General features: G+C 35.3%; 1 pseudogene across 1 annotated transcript; it reads left to right on the forward strand.

Moving 5' to 3' along the window:
* The first annotated feature begins 988 nt into the window (after window positions 1–988).
* On the forward strand, window positions 989–2,603 carry LOC104594706 (plant UBX domain-containing protein 7 pseudogene; annotated as a pseudogene). Its single transcript, XR_016084497.1, has one exon. The product of XR_016084497.1 is annotated as a plant UBX domain-containing protein 7 pseudogene (transcript).
* The last annotated feature ends 7,269 nt before the right edge of the window (window positions 2,604–9,872 follow it).

Here is a 9,872-nt window from a genome sequence, read left to right on the forward strand (position 1 = left end):
ATCAAATATAAAATAAAAAAAATTAAATTCATAATATAAAAATATTTTAGACTAAGAAATATGAAAAATTTACCACTTTTTTGTATTAAAAATTATATTTAAAATTTAAAATATTAATATATATCTATGATCAAGTCGGTTTGATTTTGTTTGGTTTACAAATGACCAAACCAAACTAACTTGACTTGATCAAGTTGGGAAATTGCTAAACCAAAACCAATTGGAAATACTAGACAACTGACCAATTCGGATCGTATTGGGTTGGATTGGTCAATTTCATTAATTTGATGAACAACCCTAATTGAAATTAATTATTATTTTTTTTATTGCAAAAATTCTTAAAAATAATATATAAAATATAAATAATTATTATTTATTTAAAATATTAAAATATAAAATAATTATCTATTCTTATATGCTTCTATTGTTTAATTTTTGTTTAACAAATTAAATTTGAATCCAATTTGATGAGATCCCTAAGCCCCATTGGGTTCAGATTTAATGGAAAGCTATTGATATGTGAAACAAAAATCTATAATTAAAAAATTCTCCAACTTAAACTCTACTCCCCGAATCCTCTTTAAAATCATTCAATTCTTACTTGATTACTCTTAAAAGTAGTGACTTTTTCAAACATCTAGTAGCATTCTATTATTATTAATATGGTATGGGAGAAAAAACTTGTCATTTATAAGTATGGATTTTGGACAACATATAAAATAATTTTTTTTTTATTTTTATTTACCCAACAAAAAATTGAATACAAAAATAGGATTTGTAATAGAGAAGCATTTTTTTTTTCAGAGAAAGAATGGAATTGAAATCTTACATTTTAGTAATTATCCTTACATTTTAAAATTTCGGAGTCGGGTTCAGACATGATTTTATCCGATCCGATTACAGCCCCACACGCAGAACGGCAAAGGGCAAACAAAAGTGAGTCAGTCCTCCCACACGCAGAACGGCAGAAGTGAGTTCCCAAATATCTTAGGAAACAAGAAAACATGCATAATGGAATGTTTTCCCACCGAGATACGAGCGATTTGCTCTCTTTCGGTTTTTTTTTTGGTAACTTCCTTATCCTTCTCCGTGTGGAATTATGAATTAGACTTGTTTTTATCTTTAAATTCCAAAGCCCAGATCGTTCCTGTGAATCAGAAACGCTGGTTTTGGTGACGTTCTCTTCTTCGGTTTACATACAAGAAGTTCAAATTCTTCGGTTTACATACATGGAGAACACTGTCGTTTCAGGCGAGAAAGACACACTGGTCTCGTCGTTCCTGGGAATTGTTGTGGGCCAATCAGCCCAAACAGCCATACAGTTCTTGGAAGCTACGGGTTGGAACCTTGAAGAAGCTATCCGGTTATTCTACGCTGGACTTCAAGATAACGTTCGTCCCCCTCTACCAGTGAAGAGAGAGAAACTGTGCGATGAATCTGATCATCCCATGCCCAGAAACCATTCGAATGTATGGGAATCTGGGAGAAGCCATTCATCTGATCTTGCTTCACTGTATCGTCCTCCTGTTGAGCTGCTGTACCAGGGAACCTTTCACGAAGCAAAAGGTGAAGCCTCTCTTCAGAATAAGTGGCTTCTAGTAAATGTTCAATCCGCTAAGGACTTCAGCTCACATCTGTTGAACCGTGATACCTGGGCAAATGAGTCTGTTGCTCAGATGATTACCATTAGCTTTGTGTTCTTACAGGTTTATGATGATTCGCATGAAGGGCTGAAGATTTGTAACTTTTATGCTTTGGGTTCTGTTCCTGCGGTTCTTGTGATTGACCCTATCACAGGACAGATGATGCGTTCATGGAGTGGAGTGGTTGAAGCAGAGACTTTATTGATGGATCTAGTTCACTTCATGGATTACGGTCCCAATAACTATCCACCTTCTCTTGTTTATAAACGTAAAGCGAGGAGTCATCAATCTCTGGTTTATAGTCAGGAAACCGAAGTTGCAAAACATGAGGAGATGATGTTGGCTTCTACGGAGACTGAAACCTCGTTGATTGAGAAAACTATCTATCCACCACTCCCCGGAGAACCCAAGTGTGAAAAGAGCCTTCTCTGCAGGGTGGCGGTTCGGTTTCCAGATGGACGTCGGGTTCAGCGGAATTTCCTTCGTAAGGATCCCATACAGTTGTTATGGTCATTCTGTTATTCTCAGCTTGAGGAAACAGGGGCAAGACCATTCCGCTTGGTACAAGCAATTCCAGGGGATTCAAAGCAGCTGGATTATGCCACGGAGCTCACGTTCGAGGAGTCAGGGATTAACAACTCAATGATATTAGTTGACTGGATTGAAAATTGAAATAGTTTGTTAGGCAATGGTATTTTAAGTTTCAGCTGTGACAGAAAAATTATTATTTTTGCTATCAGAACAAAATACATGCAATTTTATGTAAGTTTTTATGGATAGTTTGTTTTTTATTTTTACGTAAGAATGAGTCTTTCTCATGAGGCTTGACAGATTCCTCAACCATACATCCTCTGTGCTCGCAGAAGGGGTTGTTCCCTTAATTAATCAGAGCAGAGGACCCTTGAAAATTTATTCACATTGAAATCGTATTAATTAGTCTTTCTTTTCCATTTTATTGCATCCTCACCGGATTTGGAAAGCCAGTCTATACCAATCTTCTCAGCCATTACTGAACCTTGTTTTAATCCATGTGTTCATAGGTAGTTCTCAGTCATTCAAATAAATAAATAAAGTTAAAAAAAAAAAGAAAAAAGGGTTCTGAAAATTCCATTTGTAAGGGTTGGATTTTCCTGTTACTGGCCAAGGGCCTAACAATAAGATTCTGGAAAGAAAATCATCTATAATGAGTTTGCCTAATCCTAAGAAAATGTTTTGAATGCTGAGTGGTTTTGCAGATTCCACTCCTGGTGTTTTCTAATTGTTTTGACAACAAGGGTTTGTTTTGGGTCTAATCAGGATATTATATCATATGCTATAGGAACCCAATTCTCTTTCAATGTTATTTGAGACGGATGTGCTACTTTATCAAATTGGATATTACTTTTTCTCCAATTTTCATTCTTTGTCTCATATTTATCAGTGGACTAGGCCTATACAACCTACTTCAATGGTACTGCCACATGATAAATGCATTTTCCCCCAGAATTAATATATAGATTAACAATAAACATCAACAGTGAAAGTTGGTGGTCATTGGGTAGCATCCTTCTATGAATAACAGATAAGGTATCATGCATTTGTATCATGTTATGACATAAGAGAATAAGCTGATAGATAATGGTTACCGATGCTCTATTTGCTGCAGGATTGGAGTAAACATTTATGGTTTTAGGTCATTTCTCAAAGAAATGTTGTGACATCTAACAGAAGATTTCAATTGTGATTAGTTCATAGATTTCATCTTGCTCAAGTATGCTTGATGGGCCAAGATGAATTTATATTTAAATACTGATCTTATTCTTGAATGAATTACTTATCTTCATTGATACTTTCCATGTGAGTTGTTTCTTTGCTGTCATTTTCCTTTGAATTTTATGCATTTCTCCATTTTCTTGTAGTTTTAGGTGGTCTTTGATGCTTGTTGCAGGACAATCACAGAATTGTGGTATACCTAAATGTGCAACATATTTTATACTATACATAATTGGTATTTATAGTTCTGCACTTGACTGTGAAGCACTATCTATCATACCTGACCTGAAATCTTCTATTTAAAGCTTCTCTGGCATACTTCAATTCTGTGTTGCAGGACAGAACACAGAATTGTGGCATACCTAAATGTGGAACATATTTTATGCTATACATAGTTGGTATTTATATTGCTGCATTTAACTGTTAAGCACTGGCATGCCTAACCTGAAATTCTCTATTTGAAACTTCTTTGGCCCCTGTTTTCTCCTATTTTTTGTTTAATCCATTGCATTTTGTTTAGAGAGTCTGGAAGTTTGTTTTTAAGAAAGAGTGGGGTGCTTCAAATAGAGGATTTGAAACCCTCTATCTTAAGGCCCTGTTTGCTTTTTAGTAAGTTATTTACCTGGGTAAGTTTTTCTTGGGAAACACTTACCCGGGTAGGTGCATTTACCCATGTTCTTTTATTTCCCCGGTAAATAAGGCAATGACCATTTTAGCCATAAAAATCCGTTATTAAAAGGGGAATTTTTGTTCCGTTCAAGTGTTGGCAATTTTCCCCCAGGTGGGAAAGTTATTTACCTACCTAGGAGATGGGTGTCACTTGCCACTTACCCAGAAAAATAAAGTTTCTCTGATCCTCACATAAATATGAAAAAAGAACATGGGATTCTTGGTCAATGGAAACCAAAATCCCATTAACAAACTTCTCCCCCCCCCCCTCAAAATCCAAAAAAAGAATGCCCCCTTAAAATAGAGAGTCGGGTGCTTCCTTCCCCCTTTTTGAAGTTTGAAACTGCAAACTTACCCCTTCTTTGGTAAACCAATTCAATGGAGCTCTAGCTTGTGTGTTCTAGTAATCCAAAACTTACTCATATTTCTATATAAAAAGCTACAACTCCATTTCCCAGTCTAGATTAAATCCAACGATTTGACCTTAGCATATAGCCCTTTACCATATATATCACCTTGGACTCTGTTGTGATTCACAACATGTCAATGCCTGAACTCTTGAACCTTGGACTTATCCCATAGTTTCACTTGTCGGCTAGATCAATTTTCTTTTGACATATGTAGAATGTTAGTGGGTTGGATCTCAGCTCAAGTTTTTCTACATCTTGCATAAGCCGTATCCAGATCCCGGCCTGTTACTAGCTTATGATACAGGTTTTTGGCTGAGGTAAGCCCGACAGAAGTTTCTCATCCTAAGGGCCTTGATGCATGTTACATACTACTGTTTTTAGCAGTGTCCCTCATATGTTTGTTGTACTGAGATGTGTACATGCCTTTGATTATTCTGTCCAGCAATAGCTAGCCAAACCATTGGCCTTGGGTTAGCCCTAAATATTACTATTCAAAATATGGGCTTAGTGCTCATAAAGTCCTAATTTAACAATGGATATCGAGGTCTTTAAAACCAAATTGGGCAACGAATCGGTCAGGAGTTCGGTTTTCATGTTGAACGGTCCGATCATTTGAAACGAACGAATAATCTGTTCTGATAAAAAAATTTAAAAATGGCCAAAACCATTAAACGGTTCGAACGATTAATATGAAACCATGAAACTAAAATTACAAAATCACTCACATGGTTACTATTTAATATTTTTAGAAGGCAACAGTCTAGCTCTTGCATGGTAATTGTAGTACGAATGTTAATATAAAAATGGATAGAGGATAGGGCTGCATCTTATATATTAATAAGTTATATGGTTGCGTACCCTTCACTCGCAGTGCATGTTGAGATTCTTGTGAATGAAAACATACAAGAACAAGACACACTATATCCAGATTAAGCTTGTTGATACGTTTCAAGTGTTTAGGATTGACAGAACCATCAATGGTCAGTCTAATTGTTTTGAGAGTTTGGATCTGCTGGAGAGATCTTGGTCACAATTGACACTATATCCACACATTAATCGGGAATACTTCCCATAATTAAGTTACAACATAAAGTATGGTAAATATTCCCAATCGAGTTGTAGCCTTAGGATCTTGTGACCAGCATATTTTGGTCAGCAGATCTAGGCTCTTGTTTTAGCAAATCAAGATCATTTCAAGCTTCATCTTGATTATATGGGGTTGGGTACATAATCCTGTTTTGCCATGCATTCTGTTTTATTTAATGGGTATCGACTCATCTTCATCTACCCCTTGGCCCACCTCTGCCCCTTTAAAAAGCTTTCAAGGTTCTGTAGGTGCTAGATACATGAATATTGCCCGTGCAAAGTTTCAGAGCTTGAAATGTTCAATATTGTTTTGGATTTTATTCATCATGGTTTAAGTTTAATTTCAAACATTTTTTCCCTTATTCAAATTTTCTTAGCCTTTAGAAATTAAAGAGCAATGTTGTTCTGGGATGTTTGTCCCCTCATGTAGCCCTGCATCTTAGATCGTGTACACCTTAACCTTGTGTTTGGTTTGAAAGAAAAGGTAGACCTTTTGTTTCGAACCAAACAGAAAGCCAGGACTAATAATATAGGATGACACTATAATGTTACTGTTGTATCAGAGGTTTGATTTTCCAATTTCACAATCAGGTATAGACATTTTTACCTATAAAAAAAATGTGTCCAAGTCGAGGCTAGAAATCAATCCGGGCTGGGGCAGAGGTGAATGCCCATCTAATCTGATCAGAATTGGGATTAGTTGAACAGTATGTCTGTACAGCCATATGGCGTTCAGCTGAACTTTGCTACTTTTCCTTTTGAATTTGCTGACTACTTATTGAATTAGGTGGCTACTCCTCCTTCGGGAATCAATATAATAATAAAAGAAAAACTTAATTTGAAATTTTAGTTTAGAGGTGACACACACCGACATGGCAATGGACCATGGGCTCATTGGGCTGGTGGCAGGTCAGGCCGCTGTCTTCCGAATTTGGATCCGATCCCAACACGAACACACCGTTCGATCTTCGAACAGTCGCCCTGGCCGTACTAGACATTACCTTGTCTACCATAATTCGGGCCTAGCGGCAAGCCAGTATCAGGCTGCTCATCATTTCCACTCCTTCCGGGCAAATAAGCAATGGGAGCTGGTGGAGAATTCATCCCTGTAGTAGGATAGCGGCCAGCGTAGGCGAAAGTTGTAGGATGCACACTCCTTATCAAATTTACCCTGCAAGGAAGAAAAGAATTTTATCCTATTTATCATCATTGGTGAAAGAGACATTGGTAGTGTCTCGGCCGGCTGATGACATTTTCCGAAAAATGGTGACACATCTGTGCTATGTCCAGTATTTAATTTGTGGTTTGAAGTCAGGTTCTTTGTTTGGTTGGGTGCTTTTGTGGAAAGCATTGAATTGAAATGGCCACACTTAGGAAGTTGGACAAACATCTCTCATTTTTCATACTGTTGTTAGCAGCGGATACATGATGTGGTAAACCTTGAATTCCACTAATTAGGGCTTTCTGATTTTTCATTGCCAATATTGCTCATCTCCGAGGCCTTACCAACTGACCCAGTTGGCACTTTTAGTAGATTTTTCAATTTTGAGTTGAGTGAGAACTGAGGATGGCCCAAGTTAAAATGGTTGATGGTTGTCCAAAAAACAACCCCATAGAACCATTTACCCCCTCGATCCCTCCATGGTACCAGCCCAACAATACTTGAGGAAAATCAAAGTAGCATCATATATCTAACCATATATATATATATATATATATATATATATTGCCCATGGAAGCCTAGATGCTTTCCCCATAAGGATGGTTCATACTGCTCACCTGATTTCCGGTCCTTTGACCAAACATAATAAAAAAGGTTAGAAAATAAGTAAGGAATGAATAGATCTTGGGTGGAAATTCTACAAAGTAAATTAGAAATTCTCTCATGGATGAATTTTCCATTAAAGAACACATTGGCCTTGCCATTATGAATGAGAAAAGGAGAACAAGGTATGTACATACCTTTGAAAGACTGGCCAGAATAGAATGACCAGAAAGCTTAAGCGCATAAGAGTAAGTAACCCAATTTTCTGTGCTACTCTGGTGCAAATTAAGCATAAATGATATTCTACCCCATACTGCAATTTATAGGTAGGAGGGATGCCTTTAGCCTTAGGTTATGTTTGGTTTGAAGGAAAATGCAGGTTCCCTACCTTTCCCTTCAAACCAAACATAGCCTTACAAGGCATCATTCAAAACCAATCAGCATTGCCTCATCATTTGACGCAAGCTCCACAAGAGTGAAAAAAAAAAACTACTTTAAGTGGATTTTATTGCTGCCACCTTAATTGCTACCACTGTTTTCAAAACCGGACCAGACCGGACTGGATGGATGGACCGAAAAACCGGGAACCAGTCACCTGATCAGTTCTGTTTTCCTCCAAAACTGTTAATTTTGGTCAACAAACCGCTGAACTAACCAGTTAACCGTTCAAACCATTTGAATGACTTTGACCATTTTTTAATTTTTTAATTTTTTAATTTCTTTTGTCAGAACGGACCGATTGTTCAGGTCGAACGATCAAACCATTCGAACTGATAACCAAACCCCTGACTGGTTCGTTTTTAAAAACCATAATTGCTACTCACTTTATAATTGCATTCTTTTTATTAATTATTTGGTGGATTAGTGATTTACGCACAACAAACCTAGCTATCCTACAATCCCAATGTGTAGATAATTAAATATGCTTGACTAAGTTGAGGGTTGCACTTCTTTTAAAGCTGATTTTATTGCTGCCATCTTAATTGCTACTCACTTTTTTCTTGCATTCTTTTTATTAATTATTTGGTGGGTTAGTGATTTACGCACAACAAACCTAGCTATCCTACAATCCCAATGTGCAGATAATTAAATATACTTAACAGACTAAGTTGAGGGTTGCACTTCTTTTAAAGTTGATTTTATTGCTGCCATCTTAATTGCTACTCACTTTTTTCTTGCATTCTTTTTTTTAATTATTTGGTGGGTTAGTGATTTACACACAACAAACTTAGCTATCCTACAATCCTAATGTGCAGATAATTAAATATGCTTCAACTGAGTAAGTTGAAGGTTGCACTTCTAAATGAAGAATAAAAGGGCAAGAAACAAATTTGTGTAATTAAAAATAATATTATAGTTATGTTTGGAAATGATGCAAATAAATAGGGGTGTAAATGGTATTTGAAAATTCAATTTCGAATTTGATATTCGACATAATCAAATTGAATTTAGATAATTTGAGTATTTAATTGGTTGAATTTCGATATGACCTGATTCGATTCGATAAATATCCGAATTTAACTGATTATTTAATTCTTATATATAGTATATAAAATATTTTATATAATTTATATATAATAATTATGTTATATAAATAGTTTATATATTTATATACTTTATATCAATAAAATATTTATTTTATATATTTATTAATTATCTAAAATAATTAATTAATCGAATCGAATATTCGAATATTTAATCGGATTCAAATTTGGATATTGCCTGATCCAATTCGAATTCGATCCGTTTACACCCCTACAAATAAGTGTAAATGCAAATATGTAGAGTGTAAAATGGTCCATATAAATTGCAAAATTGGGTTAGTTTTGTACTAACAAATTTACCTTTAGCAAACAAGTTTTTTAGCTGCAATAGATGCAAACAAGAATTCCAATAAAGCACATGCCTTTCTTTTTATCAAAAACCCACTTGAATGCAAATTTACTTCTTTTTTATGTACTTTTACATCTTATTATCAATGTAAATATGCATTGGAAAATGTGTTCTTTCATTTGTCAATGCATAAATATAATGTTGCCAAACATAAGAAGAAGTGAACTAGAGTGCAAATTTACCCTGAACCGGGATTTACACTCCATTTGCATCGTTTCCAAACGCAGCCTATAGGATTGAAATAATCTCTTTGCCATATATGGTGTTATATTTTTTCCGGTGTAATTATAAAATTCAGTTTAATTTGTTCCAAATGCATATTTGATCATTGTCTATATGTCCTGAATGGTGAGAGTTTCATTGTATTATTATCTCTTAACTTAGAAGATATTTTAATTATTGGAAATGATCTAAAACCAATAAAAATAAATAAAAAATTGCCCAAAATCTTAGTCTGAAATGAAAGACCTATAAGATGCCTCTTTTGCCATGGTATAAAAATAGAAAGAGAAAGAAAATCTGGAATCCTATCATTTTCCCAAAAAGGATATATAGAAACTATTCCAAATAGATTTAGGATGAAATGAATTTAATCGTGGACAACAATAATTCAGTCAACTAAATTAATAAGAGATGTGTTAAGAAAAAGCGAAT

Source organism: Nelumbo nucifera, chromosome 3 (genome assembly GCF_055504915.1).
Source record: "Nelumbo nucifera cultivar China Antique chromosome 3, China Antique-T2T, whole genome shotgun sequence".
Taxonomy (NCBI): Eukaryota; Viridiplantae; Streptophyta; class Magnoliopsida; order Proteales; family Nelumbonaceae; genus Nelumbo; species Nelumbo nucifera.